Source organism: Bos indicus, chromosome 5 (genome assembly GCF_029378745.1).
Source record: "Bos indicus isolate NIAB-ARS_2022 breed Sahiwal x Tharparkar chromosome 5, NIAB-ARS_B.indTharparkar_mat_pri_1.0, whole genome shotgun sequence".
NCBI lineage: Eukaryota > Metazoa > Chordata > Mammalia > Artiodactyla > Bovidae > Bos > Bos indicus.
Window position 1 is genome coordinate 102,850,061 of NC_091764.1, and position 25,880 is coordinate 102,875,940.

At 43.8% G+C, this 25,880-nt stretch overlaps 1 protein-coding gene and 1 pseudogene across 1 annotated transcript in view; one reads left to right on the plus strand and one right to left on the minus strand.

Annotated features, from left to right (window-relative positions):
* The window catches only part of LOC139182962 (antigen WC1.1-like), a gene marked incomplete in the record, with an annotated part of 771,738 nt that overhangs the window by 218,546 nt on the left and 527,312 nt on the right, over window positions 1-25,880 (minus strand).
* LOC139182965 (COP9 signalosome complex subunit 8 pseudogene) lies at window positions 6,055-6,817 on the plus strand (annotated as a pseudogene).

The window sequence follows — 25,880 nt, forward strand, 5'->3', positions numbered from 1 at the left end:
AAGTTAACTCCTTCTCCCAAAGAGGTGGTGGGGGACAGCCCCCCATAAAGTCAGAGGTGTAGGTGAGAGCACAAAGTAGTAAAGTAGGCAGGCTCTGGTTATGGGGGTAGATGCTCGAGAATTTCCAGGGGGACTCCTGAGGCTCGATTCCACTTTTGCGTATGTCGAGCCTCCTTCCTCATGACCTTTGCCACGGGTGGAGATCCTCCCGGCGGCTCCCCGCACCTGTACACTGAAAACTATAAAATTGATGAAAGACACTGAAGATGACTCAAATAAATGGAAAGATATTCTGTGCTCATGGATTGGAAGATCTAATATTATTAACATGCCCATACTACCCAAAGCAATCTACAGATTCACTGCAATCCTTACCAAAATTTCCATGGAAACTTTCACAGATACAGACAAACAATCCTAAAATTTGCATGGAACCACAAAAGACACTGAATACCAAAGCAATCTTGAGAAAGAGTAATAAAGCTGGAAGTGTCATACTTCTTGTTTTCAAACTATGTTACAAAGCTATATTAATCAAAACAGTACGTTGTTGGTATAAAAATGGACACAGAGATCAATGGAACAGAATAGAGAGCCCAGAAATAAACCCACATTTGTACGTCAATTAATTTTTTACAAAGAAGCCAAGAGCATACAATGAGGAAAGGACAGTTTTTTCAGTAAATGGCATTGGGAAACCGGACAGCCGCATGCAAAAGAATGAAACTGAACCACTATCTTACACCACACAAAAATTAACTCAAAGTAGATTAAAGACTTGATCACAAGTCCTAAAGCCATAAAATTTCTACAGGAAAAAAACCGGAAATAAAATCTTTGACATCAGTCTTCATGAGGATTTTTTGGATTTGACACCAAATCAAAGGGAACAAGAGTAAAAACAAGCAGTTGGGACCACATAAGGCTACAAAGCTTCTGCCCAATTAAGGAAACCATCAACAAAATGAAAAAGCAACCTATGGAACTGGAGAAAATATTTACATATTATATTTCTGATAATGATTATTATCCTAAATACACAAGGAACTCACACAACTCAGTAGCAAAAATCAAACAATATGGCTTTAAAACAATGGGCAGAGAAACTGATAAATATTTTTTTTAAAGAATACATACAACTTGACAATAGGTACATGAAAATGTGCTCAACACTATTAATCATCAGAACATACAAATCAAAACCACAATAAGATATCACCTCATATCCTCTAGAAAGGCTTTTATCAAAAAGAAGAAATAACAGGAGTTGAGGAGAATGTGAAGAGACAGGAAAGCTTTTGCACAGTTAGAGGGAATGTAAGTTGATGCAGCCCCTATGGAAACAGTATTGAGGTGCATCAAAAATTAAAAATAGAATTGCCATACGATTTAGCAATTTCACTTTGGGGCATTTATCTGAAGGAAACACTAACTTGAAACAACAATGTTCAGTGCAGCAACATTTGTTCAGTTGCTAGGTTCCGTCTGACTCTTTGCAACCTCATGGACTGCAGCATGCCAGGTTCTTCTGTGCTTCACTATCTCCTAAAGTTTGCTCAAATTCATGTCCACTGAATTGGTCATGCTATCTAACTATCTCATCCTCTGTGGCCCACTTCTCCTTTTGCCTTCAGTCTTTCTCAGCATCAGGGTATTTTCCAATGAGTCAGCTCTTCTCATCAGGTGGCAGAAGTACTGGAGCTTCAGCTTCAGCATCAGTCCTTCCAATGAACATTCAGAGTTGATTCCCTGAATGGACTGGTTGAATCTCCTTGCTGTCCAAGGGACTCACAATTCATTTGTCGCATCCAAGCACCACAATTCAAAAGCATCAACTCTTTGGCACTCAGCTTCTTTATAATCCAACTCTCATATCCATACATGACTACTGAAATAAACATAACTTTGACTATATGGACCTTTGTCAGCAAAGTGATGTCTCTGCTTTTTAATACTCTGTCTAGGTGTGTCATAGCTTTCCTTCCAGGGAGCAAGCCTCTTTTAATCTCATGGCTACCATCACCACCAGCAGTGATTTTGGAGCCCAAGAAAAGAAAATCTGTCTGTATCCACTTTCTCCCTTTTTATTTGCCATGAAGTGATGGGGCCAGATGCCATGATCTTAATTTTTAGAATGTTGAATGTTGAGCTTTATGCCAACTTTTTCACTCTCCTCTTTTACCCTCAACAAGAAGCTCTTTAGTTCCTCTTCTCTTTCTTCCAATAGAGTAGTATCATCTGCATATCTGAGGTTGTTGATATCTCTCACGGCAATCTTGATTCCAGCTTGTGATTCATTCAGCCTGGCATTTCCCATGATGTATTCTACATATAATTTAAATAAACAGGGTGACAATATACAGCCTTGATGAATTCCTTTCCCAATTTTGAACAAGTCAGTTGTTTATATCCAGTTTCAACTGTTGCTTCTTGACCTGCATACAGGTTTCTCAGGAGGTAGATAAGGTGGTCTGGTATTCTCATCTCTTTAAGAATTTTCCACAATTCGTTGTGATCCACATAGTCAAAGGCTTTAGTCTAGTCAATGAAGCAGATATTTTTCTGGAATTCTCTGGCTTACTCTATGATCCAACAAATGTTGGCAATTTGATCTCTGGTTCCTCTGCCTTTTCTAAACCCAGTTTGTACATCTTGGAAGTTCTCAGTTCACTTATTGCTGAAATCTAGCTTGAAAAACTTTGAGCACAACCTTTCTAGCATGTGAAATGAGCACAATTGTGCAGTAGTTTGAACATTCTTTGGCACTGCCCTTCTTCAGGATTGGAATGAAAATTGACCTTCTCTGGTCCTGTGGCCACTGATGAATTTTCCAAATTTGCTGATATATTGACTGAAGCACTTTAACAGCATTACTTTTTAGTATTTTATAGCAATATATACAAGAGCCAAACAAGGTAAGTCTTCACTGATGGATGAATGGATAAAAAAAATGTAATATAGACATATATCCACCCATAAAAAAGAAGAAATTTTTGCCAGTTTCAACAAGGATGGACCTTGAAGGCATTATGCTAGGCGAAATAAATCAGACAGAGAAAGGAAAATACCATAAAATCTCATTTATATGTGTAATCTTAAAACAAAACACAAGTTCAGAGATGCTGAGTAGTTGGTGGCTGCCAGAGGTGGGGAATTTGGTGTGGCAAATGTAGTCAAAAGGTATAAATTTGAGTTGTAAAATTAATAGGTGAAGAGATATAACATACAGCATGGTGACTATAGTGAATACCATACTGTCTATTTGAAAAATGATAAGAAAATACATCTTAAACATCCTCATCATATAAGAAAAATGTTTAACTATATATATGGTCATGGATATAACTAGACTTACTGTAGTGATCATTTATCAATACACACAAATATATAAGCATTATGTTGCACACAGCAAACAATATAATGTTATGTCAATTATATCAATTAAAAACTTTTAATAAAGCAAGTTTGGAACATGTGGATTAAATTAGCTCCATCCAACTTCACTTTATAAACTCAACTTAAATGTAGCACTTAGATTTTAAAATATCAAATCTGAATACTATCCTACAGGGTTGGGACAGACACAGAAACAGACAGTAAGTCACCTGCACATGAGATGTAGGCTTCCTCCTTTGGAGAGCAGGAACTGTATTCCCAAGGGTCAGAAGGACACTGCCGGACAGAGGTATCAGTTTTCCAACATTGGATTAAATCTACCCACTGGAGTCTAGAACCTTCCCTGAGACAAACAGAAGCGTTGAGACTTCCACTGTCCCCACAGCCAAGCTGTCTGCAGATCATGGACACAGTGATGTCTTCCATGGGGCTGCAGCAGACACTGCCCCAGGTCCCGTTGTAGAAAACTCCCAGCCACCCAGCACACTGCTGGTCCTCACTCACCATCCTGAGGGCCAGGAACTCTGAGATTGAAGGTAAGGAGATGGGACACAGTGAGCACCCTACTCAGTGCTCTGGGTTTTCCTCTCTCCCCAGAATTGTGAACACTCATCTCTGACTCAGCTGAGGAAGCAAATCCACTAGATAACCAGAGTGAAACCTGTCTCATTTTTATCTGACTTTGTCTGTCTTTCTAAATATTTCTATCACCATGATGTAGTGGATATGAACTGAGAGGAAGACCAACCTGGACACCTGAAAGGGAGTGGAAGCTGATACCTGCTTCCTGACAAAACATCAAAAAGAGTGTATGAAAGGGATGTGATGTGGACAGTGTGGAGGCAGATAGACTAATGGACCTGTGACTGTTTCCTTATCTGGCAAAGGAGACTTTACAGATGTGATTAAGGTAAGGACCTTGAGAGTACCCTGATGGATTAACCACCTGAGCACAGTCTAATCACAATCTTAGACTCACTATCCTTTAGAGTGGAATACTTTTCCTCGTTCTGGTTAGAAGGAGATGTGAATATAACAGAGACGTGGAGCGATGCTGGTCTGATGATGAACAGAAGGGGGTTATGAACAAAAGCAGGCAGGCAGTTTTTAGAAGCTTGAAAGACAAGAAACAGATTCTTCCCAGAGGCTGAGAGGTGATGTGACTCTACTGAAACCTTGATCCCCATCCAGTGAGATTCCTGCTGGACATCTAAGCTACAGAAGTGTAAGGAAGTACATGTGTTGTTTTAAACCATTAACTATGTGGAAATTTGATACAAAACAAAAAAACTAGCACCTTGGCTTTAAGACTTCTCTACCATATGTACCAGAAGAGTGAGCCCTGATTTCAAGGAAAACTGAGAAAAGGCTCTGCCAGCAAACACTACTGAGGAGAAAGGACCAGAATCTCAACTGCTGCACGAGGCAGTGAAAGCACCTCGTCTTCACGTCTGCTGGAAAGACAGGCTTCATGGGAGGAAGCCTCCTTCTCTGGTCCTTTCAGCATCTCTCCCTCAGGGTTCAGACTCCCGTCCTCCTGGGCCCTCCCCTCCCCTAGCAGGTGGACAGTGTGGAGTGCTGACCTGAGCAGATGACCCCGGCGTTTCTCCTTGTGTCTGCAGTCGTGCCGCCCCGAGTCCCGGGAAGGGCACCTCCACACGTGGGACTCCTTTCCTGTGCAGTTCAGGTCGTCCAGCCAGATGGGCCCTGATCCTGCCCCGAAGTGAGCAGACCCCGTGGCATTGAGGGCTTCTCCACAGCCCAGCTGCCTGCACACCACGTGGGCATCGTCCAGGTCCCAGTAGTCATCACAGATGGTGCCCCAGGAGCCCTGTCAAGGATTTCCACTCTCCCGGCGCAGGGACCGCCCCCATCCACCAGGCGGAGCTGTCTACTGTGAGGAGAGAGAAATGGACAATGAGGCGTTGACCTGGGGAATGAATAGGGTCTTCTGTCCTGTGGGACCTTCACCCGAGCAGTAGGGAGCTCTCTCCTCTGAGGCTGAAGACCCTGCTTGTTTCAGACACGGAGTCATTGCACTGGGGCAGCACCCGGGTGAGGTTTCCTGAAAAAAGAGCGATGATTAGAGGGTTGGGAGGGTTGAAGAGCAGGAAACTCAGTTAAGCAAAATAATTTTTAGGAGGGGAGGGGAGTTTGGGGGGAAATGGATACATGTATATGTATGGCTGAGTCCCTGCCTGTTCACCTGAAACTGTAACAACATTTTTAATCGGCTAAACCCAATACAAAGTAAAAAGTTCAAAATTAAAAAAATAATAATAATAATGACCTAGTGATGGAGCTGAGATGAAAGCTGTAACATACCAGTAAAGTTACCATAATCTTGGTGTTCCCTTTCTCTATGAACAGCCCTGGTCCTGACATGCCACGATTCCTGTTTTAAGCCAAGCTTTGCCCTAAGAATGAGTTAAATAAGTTGCTCTATCCTTAATCTACCCCTAAATAGAGTAAGCAAAACAAAATCCTTTCTGAAGGATTTGTACAATTTTTTATCTACAATGTTTGTGATTTTAAAAACACTTATATAAAAGAGATCTCAAAAAAATAAAAATAAAAGAGATCTCATGGAAAACAAGAGGAAAAATAAACATTTAGGGGGACAGAGTGGGGCCTGGTTCTGCTGAGGAGGCGTGGCGGGGGACCGGCTTGGAAAATGCCAGTGGCGGTGATGGCGGAAAGTTCCTTTAGTTTCAAAAAGTTGCTGGATCAGTGCGAGAACCAGGAGCTCGAGGCTCCAGGAGGAATTGCTACACCCCCAGTGTATGGTCAGCTTCTAGCTTTGTATCTACTCCATAATGACATGAACAATGCAAGATATCTTTGGAAAAGAATACCACCTGCTATAAAATCTGCAAACTCGGAACTTGGGGGGATCTGGTCAGTTGGCCAGCAGATCTGGCAGAGGGACTTCCCCGGGGTCTACAGCACCATCAACGCCCATCAGTGGTCTGAGGCCGTCCAACCAATCATGGAAGCTCTCAGAGATGCAACCCGGAGACGAGCCTTCGCCCTGGTCTCCCAAGCCTATACCTCCATCATCGCCGACGATTTCGCAGCCTTTGTTGGACTCCCTGTAGAGGAGGCTGTGAAAGGTATCCTTGAACAAGGCTGGCAAGCTGACTCCACCATAAGGATAGTCATGCCCAAGAAGCCAGTTGCAGGGACCCTGGATGTTTCCTTTAACAGGTTTATTTCCTTATCAGAGCCCACCCCTGTTCCACCCATCCCCAAAGAGCAGCAGTTAGCCAGACTCACCGATTATGTGGCTTTCCTCAAAAACTGACCATTCTGAGTTCAAGATCCACCTTCAGAAGCCTGAATACTGACAAGTAGAGAAATGTAAAATTTTTATTTTCAATTTTATTGGATGGATGAATCACCTTGGCATACTTTACTGAGTATGTGATAAAATACATATATAATATCAAGTATATTATATATATTTTGTCCTTAAAACATGCTGAATGGTTGTTGAAACATTTCTCGTTTTGTAATGTTTGACAATTTGGAGTCCAGCAGTATTATGCAGTTTATGTTTCCTAGTGACTCGTAAATACAGCCCTCCTGCTTCTTGTAGAACAGTGGTCGTCAAGTGTTGTTCCTGCTGCAGCGCACAGCGCGTCCTCCCACCTGCACCGTAGGTTGGTAGTCGCCGTGGTGCATTGCAGTGTGAGGAGGACACCCCAGAGGCAGTGTCTGCATTGCTGGGGATAGTAATTCACACCCTCTTTGGAGACCATGCTCTTTTCCTCTGCCCACCTGAGAATCACAAATACAAAATGCTGAGACCGAGCTGAGGAACAAGACCATTTCCCTGGTAAACCAGTTTGCTTTAGATTTTTTTCTGAGAGCGTGAGTACATCCATTGCTGGCTGTGGAGGGCTTGCCATGAAAGTGCGACATTTAAGACATTTGTGAGAAGTATGAAGCTGTAATACTTCCTTTCAGAAGAAGGGAGATGTCAGTGTGGAATGCATTGTTGGGGAAAGAAGCTATTACGTGATACACTTTGTACAACTGGTCTGCAGCCTACAGGTTGCTTATGTTTATGCCTTGGGTCAGATTCTGCCCATGGGAGAAATACTGAACACGTCTTTCCTTTTTTTGTGTGACAGCCCTCTGAACATTTGAAGTTGTGTATTGTATTTTCAGGTTAAATCCACCCCCTAGTTCATTTATTCTGCCTTTGTTCAATACATATTTAATTGAATTCTTCAACTGTTTTATTGAAAGTAGTTTCTAGAGGTTTCACTATCCTGTCTTCCTGCGGATGTGTTCTAGTTTGTCATTGTCTCTATTAAAGTACAAATTTCTTAATTAAAAAAAAAAAAGAAACATTTAAAAAATTTCCCAGAGTATTTGGCTCTTAGAGTTACCTGACAGAGAGTTTATTTTATTTATTTGTATTAATTTTTATTTGAGCATAATGGCTTTACGACATTGTGGTAGCTTCTGCTGTACAGCAAATTCAATACGTTATATATACATGTAAGGGTTTCCTAGGTGACTCAGTGGTAAAAAAAAAATCTGCCTGCCAAATAGGAGACTGGGGTTCCATCCCTAGTTGGGAAGATCCTCTGGGGAAAGAAATGGCAACCCACTCCAGTATTCTTGCCTGGGAAATCCTATGGACAAAGGAGTGTCGCAGGCTACAGTCCATGAGGTCACAAAAGAGTCAGACACAACTCAGCGACCAAAGAGCAATGACACACATATATATTTCCCCTCTTTCTTGGATTTACTTTCTATTTAGGTCACCAGAGAGCACTGAGTAGAGTTCCCTGTGCTATACAATAGGTTATTATTTATCTATTTTATGTGTTCAGTTCAGTTGCTCAGTAGTGTCCGACTCTTTGTGACCCCATGAACCGCAGCACACCAGGCCTCCCTGTCCATCACCAACTCCCGGAGTTCACTCAAACTCATATCCATCGAGTCGGTGATGCCATCCAGTCAACTCAGCCTCTGTCATCCCCTTCTCCTCCTGTTCCCAATCCCTCCCAGCATCAGAGTCTTTTCCAGTGAGTCAACTCTTCACATGAGGTGGCCAAAGTATTGGAGTTTCAGCTTTAGCATCAGTCCTTCCAATGGACACCCAGGACTGATCTCCTTTAGAATGGACTGGTTGGATCTCCTTGCAGTCCAAGGGACTCTCAAGAGTCTTCTCCAACACCACAGTTCAAAAGCATCAATTCTTCGGTGCTCAGCCTTCTTCACAGTCCAACTCTCACATCCATACATGACCACTGGAAAACCATAGCCTTGACTAGACAGACCTTTGTTAAATATCAGAGCACTTCCAATTCTCTACTTCTAAGTATAAATTAACTGGAATTAATAACAAGACATCAGTTTTCTTAAGATAACATTGGGAGTTCTAATTTCACACACAGTTTCAACATCACACACTCCATTTTCATTCAGATGCTGATTTATCAAAATATGTTTGAGACACCTGTAGTATTTCCACAAATTTATCTTCAGTTGGAACCATGATTATGACATTGTGACAATGAGGAAGGTAACTTGAGATGCCAGAAAACAGGTTTGTTTAAAACAGAAGTTTCTAACTAAAATTCAAATTCACCTTGAAAATAATTATTTTTAATAAGAATGATAAAGAGAATGGAAGAAAACATTTTGAAGAGATGAATAGACTTATGACATAAGTGCTGTAGTGGTTTCACAAATGCATACTTATCAAGCAGTTTTGTATGTCAGACATACCTCAATAAAGTTCTTTTTAAAAAAGAAAAGAATTGTTTCTTTAAGGGCATCAACTAGAATCATCAAAGATCTGCTGAAGGTGAGATTACAAAAGATCACTTTTCCAATGATATTCCTGTACATAAACACCCAACAGCTGATTGGCTGTGGCTGTTAAGGACCTACTGAAGATGTCTTCAGGGCTCCCCTGTCCCACCATCCCATTAGATGGGGTGGTACTATCCTAAGACCAGCCTTCTACCTTAGGGAATTCACTGTGATAACTGACAATATCTTCCTCCAGTCCAGTTGTTCTGATGTGATTAATAACCTGGACATCCAATCTGCAATTGTGATAACAACTAGAAACATCTCTGCCAAATACTGTGAGCGCCTATTCACACCCTAGTTTCACTGCTGTCTTTCCTGCATCCACCTTGGCATAGGTCAAACACACTTAGGTAGCACTGAGTACTTCTTAAGAGTCACATCAGGTCCTCTTAGCTTCAATTCAGTTCAGTTCAGTTCCTCAGTCATGTCTGACTCTGCAACACCATGGACTGCAGCATGCCAGGCCTCCCTGTCCATCACCAACTCCCGGGGTTTACTCTATCTCATGTCCATTCAGTCGGTGATGCCATCCATCCACCTCATTCTGCCATCCCTTTCTCCTCCCACCTTCAATCTTTCCCAGCATCAGGGTCTTTTCCAATGAGTCGGTTATTCACATGAGGTGGCCAAAGTACTGGAGTTTCAGCTTCAGCATCAGTCCTTCCAATGAACACCCAGAAATGATTTCCTTTAGGAGGGACTGGTCGGATCTCTTTGCAGTCCAAGGGACTTTCGAGAGTCTTCTACAATTCTTCATCAATTCTTCAGTCTTCATCAATTCTTCTGTGCTCAGCTTTCTTTATAGTCCAACTCTCACATCCATACAGGACTACTGGAGAAACCATAGCTTTGATTAGACCAGTCTTTGCTGGCAAAGAAATGTCTCTGCTTTTTAATATGCTGTCTAGGTTGGTCATAGCTTTTCTTCCAAGGAGCAAGCATCTTTTAATTTCATGGCTGCAGTCACCATCTGCAGTGATTTTGGAGCCAAAAAGAAAAAGAAAAAAAGTCTGTCACTATTTCCACTGTTTCCCCATCTATTTGCCAGAAAGTGATGGGACCAGATGCTATGATCCTAGTTTCTGAATGTTGAGTTTTAAGCCAACTTTTTCACTCTCCTCTTTCACTATCATCAAGAGGCTCTTTAGTTCTTTGCTTTCGGCCATAAGTGATGTAATCTGCATCTAAGGTTATTGATATTTCTCCCGACAATCTTGACTCCAACTTGTGCTTCATCCAGTCCAACATTTCTCATGATGTACTCTGCATATAAGTTAAATAAGCAGGGTGACAATATACAGCCTTGACATACTCCTTTCCCGATTTGGAACCAGTCTTTTGTTCCATGTCCAGTTCTAACTGTTTGCTTCTTGACCTACATACATATTTCTCAGGATGCAGGTCAGATGGTCTGGTATTCCCATCTCTTGAAGAATTTTCCAATTTGTTGTGATCCACACAGTTAAAGGCTATGGCATAGTCAATAAAGTAGAAGTAGATGTTTTTCCGGAACTCTCTTGCATTTTCAGTGATCGAATGAATGGATGTTGGCAATTTGACCTCTGGTTCCTCTGTTTTTTCTAAATCCAGCTTGAACATCTGCAACTTCACAGTTCATGGACCACAGCCTTGTCTAACTCAATGAAACTATGAGCCATGCCATGTAGGGCCACCCAAGACAGACGGGTCTTAGTGGAGAGTTCTGACAAGACATGGTCCACTGGAGATGGAAAGGCAGACCACTTCAGTATTCCTGCCTTGAGAACCCCATGAACTCTTAGATTCACTGCCTCTTAAATGTGATGTGCTTCAGCTACTGTGTTGTAAACTTCAAGACTTCATTTTCCTACTCCCTCAACATCCCTGCAAATGTGGTGTGAACTCCCCACTCGATTCATCAGGTACACCAGTGTGGTGAGATTTTCCCTGCCACAAGTCCCACTTCTGGCCTCCTCTGACTGTGACCTAGGGACATTTAAATGCACCACTGAATTTCTCTCACACCTTTTCCTTGTGTAACTGCACCATGACTTCGGGTATTGTCACTTGTCCATGGGTCTTCACATGCCCTTTTGGGTCACCATTATTTGGTTGAGCCTGTTCTATTGGCATATCACCCACATACCAACCTGACAGATAGTGGTGACTCTGACTTTTAGGACCAAAGAGGATAATAAACCTTGTTGCCTACAACTCTCCTATGACACCCCCCCCACCATCAATGTAGCCACACCCTACTGACCATTATGTCAAAGAATACAGAACAATTACCATGCTGAGACTGTGTCACAGAAGTCAAATCCAGAAGCTGAATCTGTATGAAACTTTTGACCTCACCTCTGCCTCCTGTGACACATCACAAAGACCCTTCACCCAAGTATGTTCTAAAGGTTGTATCCATAATCTCGAGTCATTCTGGTAATAAGACAGAGGCTTTTCCTGCTAGAAATCCCCATACAGACCAGACAGGACTTACCTGAGCAGACTACTCCAGCATCCTCATCTTGGGAATGGCTATCATTACGATAGTCTTTAATATTAGAATGCCTACAGTCACTGACAGTTGACTCCACCCCTTCACATGAAGTATACAAAAGCCAAATGGGGCCAAGTCCTGGCCCAAAATAAGCCCCTCCAGGAAAACCAATGGCAGCTCCACACCCCAGCTGTCTGCACACTACAGATGCATCCTTCAAGGTCCAGTCCAGATCATCCACTGTGCCCCATTCTCCTTTGTGCTTCACTTCCACTCTCCCCTCACAGCGGTGGGCTCCATCCTTCAGCCTCAGCTCCAGAGCTGCAAGAGAGACACACGACAGGAAAGATTTTAGGAGACTTAGAGTGGCATAATATTTAAAACATTAGCTCTCTGAGGAGCAAAACAGTGCATGGGATATAGTATTTCCTGACCTCTGTGGTATAAGCATTCCCAGCGTGGCTAACTCTAAGCCCCCAGTGTGTCATCACTGAACAGGGAACAGGAAGGGAGGCACCAAGTATTTCTCGGGAGCCTGTAGAACCAGCTCCAGGGACACCACTGAGGACAGGCCTTCAGAGACTCTGGATGTTGCCCTCCCTGTAGATGTGCCCAAGGATACTAGGGCCCAGCTTCTCCATCTCAGTTGCAGCTCATGGCGCGGGATCCAGGGAGGAATGCTCCCTCTCCTTCCCTGTCCATAGGAAGCATCTCATCCAGCTCAGGAACAGAGGGCTGGGGTAACGGGCTCTAAAATGTCCTGGTTATTCCTGCCATCTGGTGTTCATATCTTTGTGTAATTCCACACTCCAATGTACCTGTAACACGCATCTAACAAATGGAATTTGACAAAAGTCATGAGATGTCACTTTAGCGATTAAATCATAAGATGACTCTGGTTTCTGCACATAAAAAGGAGTTCATTAGTAGGAACATCATAGATGGAGACATTCCCAGTGTTCAGTTCAGTTTAGTTCAGTCACTCAGTCATGTCTGATTCTTTGAGACCCCATGGACTACAGTACTCCAGGCCTCCCTGTCCATCACCAACTCACGGAGTTTACTCAGACTCATATCCATTCAGTCAGTGATGCCATTCAAGCATCTCATCCTCTGTTGTCCCCTTTTCCCCCCACCTTCAGTCTTTCCCAGCATCAGAAGACTCTACTTAAAAAAAAAAAGAACCAACTAGATATTTTGTGATTCTCTGATAGCTCAGTTGCTAAAGAATCCACCTGCAATGCAGTAGACCCCGGTTCAAATCCTGCATCCGGAATATATGCTGGAGAAGGAATAGGCTACCCACTGCAGTCTTCTCTTGTGGCTCAGCTGGTAAAGAATCAGTCTGAAATGCTGGAGACTTGGGTTTGATACTTGGGTTGGGAAGACCCCCTGGAGAAGGGAAAGACTACCCACTCCAGTAAGGCCTGGAGAATTCCAGGGACTGTGTACCCATGGGGTCACAAAGAGTCAAACATGACTGAGTGACTTTCACTTCTTCAATTCTTCAACCAGATATTTTGAAGCTGAATAATAAATGAATGGGCTTCCCAGGTAGCACTAGTGGTAAAGAACCTGTCTGCAAGTGCAGGAAATGTAAGAGACTTGAGTTTGATCCCTGGGTCCAGAAGATCCCCTGGAGGAGTGCATGACAACCCACTTCAGTATTCTTGCCTGGAGAATCCTATGGACAGAAGAGCCTGGTGGGCTACAGTCCATAGGGTCACAAAGAGTCAGACATGACTGAGGTGACTTAACATGCACAATACAATGAGTAAACTGAAGAATTCAGCACAGAGATTCAACAACAGACTTGACCAAGGGAAAGAAAAAGAAAAAAGAATAAATGTGTTAGAATAAAGATTAGTTGAAAGCATCCAAATAGAGGAGCGAAAAGAGAGTGAAAGGAATATAGAAAGCCAGTGGACACCATAAAGAGAAAGTGTATGGACTGGAGTCATAGCAGAAGAAGTGAAGGAGAAAAGAATTAAGGGCTGAGGACTTCCCTGGTGGTGTAGTGGTTAAGAATCCACCTGCCAAAGTAGGGAACATGGGTTCAACCCCTGGCCCAGAAAGATTCCACATGCCGCAGAGCAACTAAGCCAGTGTGCCACAGCTGCTGAAACCTGTGCACCTAGAGCCTGTGGTCTCCAGCAAGAGAAGCCACTGCAGTGAGAAGCCTGTGCACTGCAGTAAGGAGTAGCCCCTGCTTCCCACAGTGAGAGAAAGCCCGCATGCAGCAAGGAGACCTAGCACAGCCAAAAAGAAATAATTATAAAAAAGAAAGAAAGACAGGCTGCGAATTTCCAAACCTGGGAAAAATCTGTGCATCTAAGTTTAAGAAGCTAATAAGTCACCCCAAAATTTCAATCCAAAACAACCTTCTCCAAGACTCACAGAGTAAACTGTTCAAATGCAAAGAGAAAGAGAGAATTCTGAAAGTCTAAAGAGAAGAAAAAAATCTGTCACCCAAGAGAACTCCCATAAGGAGATCAGCGGATTTGTCCAAAGAAACCTTGCAGACCACGACAGAAGGATTGGTAACATACTCCACCCTCACTCAGGGGAAAACAGCTCCCAGGGAGGGAGGGACAGGAGAGGTCACGAGAGAAAGTGCTCCCTACAGAGTCATAGCAGATCCTGGGAGGGGAAAGGACCATCCCAGGACCCCGGCATATCAGGAAATGAGTCATGGGGACCAAAGCAGGGGCTTGGGAACTTATACACATGGGCTGCACATCAACTGATCTTTACAAACAGAGGGACAAGTCGTTCATTGGAAGGACTGATGTGGAAGCTGAAACTCCAATACTTTGGACACCTGATGTGAAGAGCTAACACATCTGTAAAGACCCTGAAGCTGGGAAAGAGAGAAGGTGGGAGGAGAAGGGGACGAAAGAGGATGAGATGGTTGGATGGCATCACCGACTCAATGGACATGAGTTTGGGTAGACTCCAGGAGTTGGTGATGGACAGGAAGGCCTGGAGTACTGCGGTCCCTGGGATCGCAAAGAGTCAGACATCAGTGAGCGACTGAACTGAACTGAACTGAACAGACAAGAGGTCCCCTCTCCTGGATGCGGGCTTCTCTGCTCCCTAATGGACACGTGGTGGGAACATGTAAGGCCAGCAGGCAGAGCCTCTCACAGAGCCCAGTGCTGGGCAGACATGGCAACAAGCAGAGGGGAGCCTGAGAGATGGGGGACAGAGCCAGAGAGAGGCATGCAAGTGCACGATTATCTCTGATCCAGTTACATGCAGCGGCCATGACACCCAGCTCTATGGACACCCTGTGTGCTTCACAGACCAGCGGACTCACTCCCTGCTCAGCAGCTCTGTTCCTTTCACACAGACAGGCTCCACCTCCCCTCATACAGACACACACACAGCCTCACACAGCCTCACACACTCTCACACACTCCTCACACACTCCTCACTCACCCACACTTACCCACACATACTCCTCACACACATTAATACATCATTTGAACACTCCTCACACACTCCACAAACACATACACTCTTCACACCCACATACACCCTCACACATACACACCCTCACATACTCACACACACACACTCTTCATACCCTCACACACACACACCCTCAACACACTTCTCATCTGCACACATACACACACACATACACACACACAATCACAGAGCCTACAGGAGCGAAGACACAGGATACACAGGGACCCAGGGTCAGTGCTCACACACCAGGCACGTGGAGCATGTGGGAACAGCCCAGAGTCCCAGCTGAGCTCAGTCACTGGACCTTCCACATACTGGGAGCCACTGGGACTCCTAGAAGCTCCCTGAAAACAAGGGAGACCATAGAGGTGACTTAGGCTGACCCAGCTTGGTCCAGACCAAACCTCACTGCTCTGTAAAATCTGCTGCTATGACCAATGGACCCCCCATAGGAGATGGACCAGTATTCACATCAGCATGGTTCTTTTTTGGTCAAAAACACTGAGGCCAAGCTGTGGTACATATACACAATGGAGTATTACTCAGCCATTAAAAGAATACATTTGAATCAGTTCTAATGAGGTGGATGAAACTGGAGCCTATTATACAGAGTGAAGTAAGCCAGAAGGAAAAACATAAATACAGTATACTAACGCATATATATGGAATTTAGAAAGATGGTAACAATAACCCGGTGTACGAGACAGCAAAAGGGACACTGACGTATAGAACAGTCTTATGGACTCTGTGGGAGAGGGAGAGGGTGGGAAGATTTGGGAGAATGGCATTGAAACACGTAAAATATCATGTAAGAAACGAGTTGCCAGTCCAGGTTTGATGCACGATACTCGATGCTTGGGGCTAGTGCACTGGGACGACCCAGAGGGATGGTATGGGGAGGGAGGAGGGAAGAGGGTTCAGGATGGGGAACACATGTATACCTGTGGCGGATTCATTCTGATATTTGGCAAAACTAATACAATTATGTAAAGTTTAAAAATAAAATAAAATTAGAAAAAAAAAAAAAAACACTGAGGCCAGGTTGCATAACTCCAGACACCTTTCCCTTCACCAAGGAATCCACTCCCTGCTGTGGACCCAGGACAGAGGGGCAGCTCTTACCTTGACCACCCACCACGGTGCTGAGGAGGAGGACACAGAGTCCGCGCAGGGAGAGGTGTCTGCTGAGAGCCATCCTGACCCCACGTCCTCAAGGTCACAGTCCCAGCTGCAGGATCAGCCTGTGAGGAGGTGTCAGGGTGCTGACCGGAGTCTATATAGACCACCCCTTACACCCTCCCTCCAGAGAACCAATAGCGATACCTTTCACCATTTCAGGCACTATTGGAGGCTGCATCAGCCACTTTCTGAAGCTCTGACACCAATGAGCTTCTGAATCCTCAACATCTCCTTATATGAGCAACACGGTCCTTTGACCTCCTGCTTCCATAGTCCTGACAGCTGGGTCCCACCACTGGGACTGGGGTAGAAATGGTTCATCAAAAACCATGAGTGCCTTTCTCTCCCCTGATCACCCTGGTCAATATCTTCAGACTGTGAGATCTCACAGGGTCTGGGTGTGGAATCTGTTGACCTGTGGAGAATAACTTTTGTAGAATCGAGTATTGATCTTCCCCGGCACTGAGCTCAGGGTGGAAGCAGAGAACTACAAGAAGTCTTGAAATACAAAAGTATTTATCAGGTCAGCAAAAATGAGGACCAGGAGTACAGGAATTCACAGGTGACTGTGGAGGCATGAAGTGAGACCCATCAAGTTGGGGGGATGAGATTGCAGGGTTTTCCCCCTTCTCAGAATGATCTGGAGACTTGGTCCTGGAGCAAGTGCCTGCATGCTCAGTCGTGTCTGACTCTTTGCAACCCATGGACTATAGCTCGCCAGCCTCCTCTGTCCAATGTATTTCCCAGGCAAGAATACTGGAGGGGGGTGCCATTTCCTTCTAAAGGGATCTTTCTGACTCAAGGATCAAAACCATGTCACCTGTGTCTCCTGCATTGGCAGGCGGGTTCCCTATAGGGACATTCAGACGAGTTAAATCCCTTTCCCTTTATTGCATTCCATTTTATGTGAAGTATCTCTTTCAGCTACTCACTAAATGATGCTGACAGAAAGAAAGAGATTGCTATTAAAGGAAACAAAGAGAAAGTAGAAGTCGTCATTGAACTCTAGCCCACCAAAATAGGAGCAGGGATCTCTAGAAGAAAACATGGGGCTTCACTGATGGTTCAGCAGTAAAGAATCTGCCCACAGAGCAAGAGACATGGATTCGATCCCTGGGTCAGGAAGATCCCCTGGAGAAGGAAATGGCAACCCACTCCAATATTCTTGCCTGGAGAATTCCGCAGACAGAATGGCCTGGCCAGCTACAGTCCATCGTGTCGAAATGACTTGGGCACGACTAAGTGACTAAACAATGAAAACAAGAAGAAAATTATACTTTAGAAAGACTAAAGTTTTCTAAACTTCACATGTACCCCCTTTATATGCTGCGAGTATGGTTTGATAAGATTTAGAATACATTTGTATTATAAAACCATAACTAAAGAAGACGCAGAATATAATTTAAGGGAACAGTTCCAGAGAGATGGAGAAATAGTCTGCTACATGATAGCTGCAGGCAGGGGGCAAAGAAGGGGTGAGTGAAGCAGAGAAGAGAAAGGGGTTCTTGCTGCCTGAAACCACCAGTGAACCCACCTCCTCTGTTCTGCATTTAGGAGGAAAGGTGGCGGAAAGAATGGAATCCTAGGTGGGTTGAGGGGACAGATCCAAGCAGAAGGGATGATGTCCAGTGTAGCCATTGCTGCCTTGTTCTGTTTCCACTCATCAGAGAAGCTCCCAGATGCTCCCCCAGAAGGTACCCCAGGGATGAATAGAGAGACTCAGAAGGGCCATAAGTGATGCAAGATAGAGCTCCCCCATCAAAATCCAAGGTCACTAATGTGCTGCCCCCTTTCCTCATGCCCCCTCAGGCTCAAGATTCCCATGATGCAGCCCTGTGGTCCACACAAGCCCATCCTGAGGTCCCCTCACCATGACTCCGTTTTTTCAGCACAGATGTAGAAGGAAGCATCTGTGACACAAAGACCCCAGGGTCCCCACCGGAGCTCAGAGACAGCTTCAAGAGCCACCCACGGCCCACCTTAAGGTCTCAGTAGGGCCAACACTGAGGGCAGCTGCAGATTAGTCCACAGCCCTGCCACATCCCCCACCAGAGGGACCACTCATCCCATTCAGCAGACACAATTTTTCTGTCCCACCATGCCTGTCCTTCATACTTGAGATGGGAGAAAAGACAGTTGAACACATGCTTTTCTTCCTCTAAATATGCAAATATTTACCCATTATTTATTTAAGTATCACTTCCTTGTCATCTGGTCCTCTCATTCTCAAGCCCCATGACTGTACCTGACCCCATCTCCTTCTATATCTGGAGCTTTACCACATTAATGATAAAAACTTATTAGAAATATGAAAACCAAAATTTACACTCAGTTGCTGAAGTAAGACCAGGATCTGCTCAGTCACTTAGAATTGATGCTCTACTCCCTCTGGGCCCAGAGTCATCATTCCTCACCCAGTTGTGGAGTCCACACCATCACCAGAAACCACGAGCCAGACACCAAAAACACAGGACGTGCTTCCTGAAGTCCAGTCATCCCTCCCACAGGGTGACACAGGGATGCGTTTACTGCACCAGGTACATATACACATGGTCTCAACTTTGGATGGGGATCTCACAGGTAAGATGCTGTTAGCAGCTCCAGACCCTTTATAGAAAGGGATGGGCTATAGGGAGCGGCAAACTCAGGGCTGGCAGCCTGTCCCCACAGCACCCTCTACCCCAGAGCTGGGGGTGCAGAGTCAACATGAACCAACTCCCCTTGGATGAAGCTACATCTTTCTGACACATAAAGAAATCTCAGTATCCAATCTCATCAAAGATTTGAAGGAAGAAAGTTTTAGGGAGGACACTAACCCAGCTGTGTCCACAATGAACATGAGAGAGTGCAGTACAGGGTCAGGAAAACAGGCTCAGGAGCCAGACTGCCTGGTCTTGACCCACAGTTTAACCACACGCCAAGTGTGGGCCTTGAACAGGGTTCTTACACTGTCTGATTAGTAAAAAGAGGGTATGATCCCACCAAGATGACTGATTTTGGTGAGGATTAAGTGAGTTGGCATTAGCATGTGATATTACAACACCAGTTAACAGTATTACATGTGCTGATGCTGATGTGCTCAATCGTGGCCAGCACCTTGCGAACCCATGCCAGGTTCCTCTGTCCATGGAACTTTCCAGGCAACAGCAGTAGTACATAGTAGTAGTATTATGTACTACTGTTACCTTGCTTTCCTGATGGCTCAGATGATAAAGAATCTGCCTGCAATGCAGGAGATTTGAGTTCGACCCCTGGGTCAGGAAGATTCTCTGGAGAAGAAAATGACAACCCACTTCGGTATTCTTTCCTAGGAAATCCCATGGACAGAGGAGCCTGGAGGGGCTACAGTCCATGGAGTCACAATGAGTTGGTCACAGCTGAGTGGCTAACACGCACACATACTTACACACGTGGTAGTAGTAATAGAGAAGCAGTGTTAGGGCATCTCCCACCATCTCATCCCAGGAATCCCAGGACTCTAGAGCAGGAATTCAATTCTGTGACCTGGAGCCTTGACTGAGGCTGTCAGAACTCTCCCAGGAACCACATGCTGTGATGGTCGTTGGTGCCAATCAGAGTTGTGAGTCTTCCACACATCACTCCTTCTCTCTGTGCCCCATGTAACTGCTCAAGAACCTCAACCTTACCACTGGTGAGCTTTTGTGAATTAAGTTGTTTACTTAATCATTTTACTTTATAAACTTGGATATACTTGGTAAAACATTTTGTGTCTAATTCACCTCCATATCCCCAGTGCTTGGCTAACTAAAAATCGTAATGATGTCTCTTGTATACCTGAATGAATGAATGTCAGCCTGGTATTTTACACAAATCATTTCAATCAAAAAGAAATCTTTTGAGAAATAATTTAACTTGTTGTGAGGATGTAACAGCACAATGCAAGCTGCATCATTTGTTTTAATGATATTTCAATACTGTTAAATGGTATGAGCTATATATGGTTCACTTCAACACCTTTCTGCAATGAATGCAGTAAATTTCAATAACTAGAAACAACCTAGCCCCAGTACAAAAGCAGTGCTGAGACAGCCAGTTCTAAACATGTATAAACGCTGCAAATTTCTTTGTATATCTGAAGATAAAGAAGACAAACCACAGAACACTGACAGGTGAAGACCATGAAGCCTCCTGTTCTGGTCTTAATCAGATATGGCCAAGTGGTCAGGATGTTCATGTATCTATCATTTGGCATATTTTCAATTCAAACCACACACAACTTTAACAGGAAGAAATTTAGTTATAAAAAAATTTAAACATCTTCCACGTTGAATTAGAAGTACAGAAGTAAAGAGCAGAGTCTTGTTCTTTGACTTAGGCTAACTATTTGTCCTTATGGATTCTAAAGCAATACAACATGTAGCATTATTATCCCCAAATCACCATGAGAAAATGGTGGTCAGAGATTCAGTAATCTTTTTGCTAGGAAAGTTAATAATTAAACCTGCTTGCTTGAGGAAAATTTTCTCAGGACCAATCAGACAGACTAAAATACAAAATATTTTTAAATTAAAAAAGAGGTGTACAACTCTAAAGGAAAATGATTAACTGAGTTGTTACAGCAAAGCGTTGGAGACCCCCTTCACCATCTGCGTTCCTTGCATGGATGGGACCAAGGTTAGTAAAGACTCCTTTACCAAAGACCACTTCATCACAAGAGCATGAAGGAAAGAGCAAGGTCATGAGCTGGCTGAGGTCCCGCCCATCATCTTTGTTCAGGCCCATTACAGTCTATAACCAGAAACATCGAACAGAGTGTGGCCCTCATTCACTCCTCCATAGTGCAACACCAGATACCCAGAGACAAGAGCAGATCAAAGCTAAGAAATCAAAGACAAGCAGATTCTAAGTGGAGAGCATGCAGACAAAGGGTCCTTCCCTACTGCTGTTGGAAAGGAAGAAGCCCTCCCACCCCAGGAACCACCTGTGGGAGGAGAGACGAGAAGATGCCTCCTGAAAGAGAGGAAAACTAGTCTCAGCAGGGAGCTTGAACTAGAAATGACAAGACAGTTATTACCATGAACCCGAGCTAAGTTGAGGGATAAATTTTAAATGGGAGAGTCTGTGTTAACTTTATGGAACTTTCAATCCACACAAACATCCCTTGCTAGTGCACAAGATGAAATCCGTGATAAAAATAGAGAATATTACATTTATGTATATTTCAATTCTAGGCTAGGCTAAGGCTAAATCACTTCAGTCGTGTCCGACTCTGTGTGACCCCATAGACGACAGCCCACCAGGCTCCCCCATCCCTGGGATTCTCCAGGCATGAACACTGGAGTGGGTTGCTATTTCCTTCTCCAATGCATCAAAGTAAAAACTGAAAGTGAAGTCGTTCAGTCGTGTCCGACTCTTAGCGACCCCATGGACTGCAGCCCACCAGGCTCCTCCGTCCATGGGTTTTCCAGGCAAGAGTACTGGAGTGGGGTGCCATTGCCTAGGGACACATTTTTAAGCCATTACAGAAAGAAAATTCATAAGTCTTCTCTTGTTTTTAAGAGCACAGAGTTGTCACATCTATGAACTCTTTCTAATTCCTCAGCTCAAAATTACTGCTGTGTTTATTTAATCTGTAAAACCTTGCTCACTGTCTCTAAAGTGGGGGCTTCTTGAGAGGAAGTAGTGTGTCTTACTCTTCAATATCTCTTTAAAGTCAAGTAAAGACACATAGAGAGAGCTTAACAAATAGTGGATAAATAAAGAAATGAATGCATAAACAAATGCTGAAATCACCCTGCCAGTTAGTGATACTAGTGGGGAGGGTGGTGGGGCAGGGGAGACACGAATCTGACTACTCCCACTCAGCACAGACAGAAGTCGAAGTAAGGAGCCAGAGACACACCAGACGAAGGATACCAGATACAGAAGGCCTTCTTCAAATCCATTCTGGGGACGGTCTAATGACATTTAATTTCTGCACAAAAATTGTACCTCAGAAACTTCACCAAGGCAAAGGAAAAAAAAAAAACTGACAGCATTGCTACCAAGGACGTTGGCATCAATAGTAATATTCATCAAATAGCTGCTTTCTCTGTCTCCCAGTGACTCATTCTGGCCCAATGTAACGTGGGTGTTGTGACCTGTGTCACTTCTGAGTAGAGGCATGAAAACCCCATGCGACTCTCTGGTTTCTCTCTTTCCTGCCCCAGAAGCTGCGTGTTCACTTTGTACACGTTGTAAGCTAGTGGAGCCTCACTGACCACAGTACTTTTGCAGGTTGTTAAGGAATGTGTGTATGCTGTGGTGTGTTCCTTCTGAGATTTGGGAGTCAGTTGTTCCAGCATCAGAACAGAGCCTATTCTGAAGACGTGAAAGGAAGACAAAATCTGCCACATGAAGCAGGTACTTTTCTGGATCTCCTCTTCCTTCTGTGTCCTTCATCCCAAGCTGCTCCCTCAGGTCTCAACTTGATTACATCTTTGGGGCTTGGTTGATTCCTAGTCACCATCACTGATTGACCAACAACTGGATCCAAACTTCTGCTTAAGAGCATCCACACCTGGTTGCAGCTCCTCCTCCCTTTACATCAGTCTGTGCTGACAGTTGTGCTTCATTTTCCCATTTTGTCTCTGAGCATCTTGACCATCATCCTTAAACACTCTGAGGTTAGTCAGTTCATCATCTTTGATCTTATTTTTACATTCTACCAATCTGTACTAATGAAAAGCAGCATGTACTTTCCAAACCTCTTCTGTTTCTTCTTGATTTTCAGAACAAATCTGATTCCTGGATTTAGTTCTCATGTAGTTCATTAAATTCTTCACCTTTGGGTAAGAAAATAACTTTGCTTGAATTTTTTTCCCCTCAACTGAAGCAAATGGCACATTCAAAACCTATCTCCTTGTGACCATGCAACCGAAAGGTATGTGTGAGGGGTCCAGCAGCTAACGCTCAAAAGCCAGGTATACAGGCCAGGTTGTGGAAAGAAAAGTTTGTTTTATTTCAGATGCCAGCAACTGGCGGGGACGGTGGTGGACATCTGTACAGGGGCCCGACTCCGCCCACCCATGACAAGAAGAGGGTGAGAGCTTATATAGCAGAGCTGGGGTTGGGGGAGGTTATATGCAGAAACAGCACAGTCATCTCTAACAGTCATCTTCAAATTGGTCATCAGTGGTCTGATTAGCATCATCTTGGTTGTCTTCAGTTCATTTCAGTCACTCAGTCGAGTCCAACTCTTTGTGACCCCATGGGCTGCCGCACACCAGGCTTTCCTGTCCATCACCAACTCCCAGAGCTCGCTCATACTCATGTCCATCAAGTTGGTGATGCCATCCAAAACATCCACTGGTTGTTTTAGGTACAGTTAATCTTTAGTACCTGTGTGTACTTGTTCCCATGTCTTTGTGGTCAGTTCTCAGAATTGTGGATGCTCAAGTCCAGGGTACAGTGTGGTCATCATGTAGTTCACTGCTCCACCTGGTGTTTTGTGTCTATAAGACAGCTCACAGCACATGGCTCAGAATATCATCTATAACCCTTGAGAAACAACTAAACGTCCTTGACTGTGCTTAATGAGTACATTATTATTAGTTAGTCTCCTCTGACTGTTTTCCTTTGTTTCCACATTTCTCGCTTCTCCAATTAAACATATTCTTTGACTAAAGTTTTCCACAGGCAAAAGGCACGCAGAAGACACGGTGAAGGGGCAAGGATCATAGAGTCCTCTCTGCTTCAACCACAGCCCTAGGGCCCCCTCGGGACTTGGAAGGGGCTGGTGCAAGGAGAGGCTCTGAAGAACAGGCTTCATTAACTTCATGATTAACCCACCTATGCTCAGAGCTGATGTAATTACCAACTGCAGAGCTATTGAGTTCTTGTGGGTGGTGATTCTTAAACCACTGCAACCTAAGGTTAGTGCCTCTGGGGTGGCACTCAGAGTTCAAAGCCTGAGTGATTGCTCAGACTCAAAGTCTATGAACTGAGGCTCTATTGCACATGGAGCTTTGGTGCAGCTGAGTCCTGCCCGCAGACCAGCCTCAGAACACTGGAAAACACAGCAATGTGTTCCTCCTTTAACATCAAAGACTCTGTGAACAGATCTCTTTTCCTTGTCATCGAATGTTTCCCAATCTGGGCATGCTAACCAAGGCTCCTGCAGTCTGCAGGCATTGTCTGAGGCCTTGCTAGGGCCCAGGATTGGAGTGAGGACTGTGCCTGTGTATAAGCTCTATATTTCCCCTCTTTATAACTTCACAGATGCTCAGCTAATATTTATTGAATGGCTGAATGGCACTGTACTAAATATTGAAGATAAATTATCTTAAATAAAAAAAATCTTTCTGAAAACATCATTTAGCTAATATTTTTGTTTTAAAGACAAATGTTTCCGGCAATTAGCAAGGCAGAATTTGATTTCAAAAACAAGCAGCTATCACCAACAAATATGTCACAACGAACACTGCAAATCTCTCTCTCTAAGGATACACAAGACAAACCACAAAGTACCTACATGTGGCTTCTTAATAAGTCTTAATCAAACCCAACTGAGGAGACAGGATATTCACATGATTTACTCCTTTGGCAGTTTTTCATTAAAACCACACAGCAATATCACAGGAAGAAGGATTGCAATTAAAAAGTACAGCTGCACTATTGATATGAGTAAGGAAGCAGATGAGGTGCCCAAAGACTTCTTTGGATTAAAATAACACACAGCTTAATTAGTCTTTCACTTTTCGAAGGAGAGTCCTCTTTCAGCTGATCTTGAAAGATGATGTGGAGACCAGGACAACTCAATTGTTCTGCACAACAGTTAGAACTGTGAACTGATAATTTTGGATACTGTTGCTCTTTGAGTCCCTTCTTGTTACTTTTTGTGAATCTACTGTAGATTTTTACATTTCTGTTGCCACATGGCCTCACATAAACATGCTTAGTGGGACAACAGTAAATACTGTACTGATAACAAATTAATTCCAATGATATGCAAAAGCTCTACCTTTTTATCCCCTTCTACGCATTTTTGTTTTGGATGTCACAATTTACGCTCTCTATATTGTATATCCACTAACAAAATATTTTTCTCTATAGCTATTTTAATACTTCTTTAGACTAAAGCTAACTGATTAGCACACTACCATATTACAGTGTCAGAGGATGCTGAATTGGATGCAGTATTTACACTTACAAGTCTGTTGCATATTTTCACTTCTTTCATATAAAAATTAGCATCCTTCATTTAGTTTGAGGAACTCCCTCAGCAATCTTGTAAAGACAAGCCTAGTGTGGTGAATCCCCTCAACTGTTGTTTGCATGGGAAAGTCTTCATATCAACTTCATTTATGAAAAACAACCTTCCTGAGAAAAATATTCTTGGGTGGTAGGCTTTTTTTCCCATAAGTTTGAATATATCATCCTTTCTCTCCTGGACAGTCAGATTTCTACTAAAAAGTCCACTGATATTTTTAAGGGAATTTCTTTTTTTGAGCACTTACTTTCTCTTGGAGAAGGAAATGGCAACCCACTCCAGTGTTCTTGCCTGGAGGATCCAGGG